The following is an 846-nucleotide window of genomic DNA, read 5'->3' as shown; positions in this document are numbered from 1 at the left end:
AAATTCGTCCGATATATACGATATAAATCGTTGGATATTTAGGGTGAAAATCGGAAATTCGCCGGATATTTAGGGTGGAAATCGGAAATTCGTCGGATATTTAGGGGAAAAGTCGGCTATTCGTCGGATATTTAGGGGAAATATCGGAAATTCGTCGGATATTTAGGGGAAAAGTCGGATATTTAGGGGAAAAGTCGGCTATTAAGGGGAAAAGTCGGCTATTCGTCGGATATTTAGGGGAAAAGTCGGCCATTCGTCGGATATTTAGGGGAAAAGTCGGTTATTCGTCGGATATTTAGGGGAAAAATCGGTAATTTAGCGACATTTGAAAAACAGAGCGACAGAAAGGGGAAATTACGCTTTATTTCCCCCGGACAGGCGAAAAAGCAGACATTTTGGCGCATTTCCCCTTTATTTACGACTTCTTTTCCAATGCACTTTCCGCTTTATTTCCCCTTTGTTCGCCTTTATTTCCCCTTTATTGGTTGTTTGGGGTTGCTGTACCTTAACATCAGCCTTATTAAAGGTTAACACAAAATATTCCTGGACAAATCGTAGAAAAATAAATTTACCTTACGCGTAACGTATTCATTCAACCGCCCTTATGTACTTCAACATACAATAACTTTATACAGAAGAAATATCTCCAACCCCTACTTCTCCCTTGGCCAACCACAAGGCCAATTAATGAACAATCATCTTAGCTATTGTGTGACCTAATCTGACTATGTACTTACGACCTTTCGTAGTCAAATGTAGTTGTCTCTCTTATCTTTATTCACAAATCTTTGTATTATTATTATTATTATTATTGGTTAAATATCATTATTAATCCCCCCTAAACAT

The 846-nt window shown here is 37.9% G+C and overlaps 1 protein-coding gene across 1 annotated transcript in view; it reads right to left on the bottom strand.

The window, feature by feature from the left end:
- Positions 1 to 596, bottom strand: part of Smp_014290.1 (hypothetical protein) — a gene marked incomplete at its 5' end in the record, with an annotated part of 16138 nt that extends 15542 nt beyond the window's left edge. Inside the window, one exon of the mRNA XM_018793557.1 lies at positions 573 to 596. The remainder of the gene's footprint in view (positions 1 to 572) is intronic.
- Between the last annotated feature and the right edge of the window lie 250 nt (positions 597 to 846).

Source organism: Schistosoma mansoni, chromosome 1, assembly GCF_000237925.1.
Source record: "Schistosoma mansoni strain Puerto Rico chromosome 1, complete genome".
NCBI lineage: Eukaryota > Metazoa > Platyhelminthes > Trematoda > Strigeidida > Schistosomatidae > Schistosoma > Schistosoma mansoni.
The sequence above is the reverse complement of the archived record's forward strand: the minus strand, read 5'-3'. Positions and strand labels throughout refer to the sequence as shown.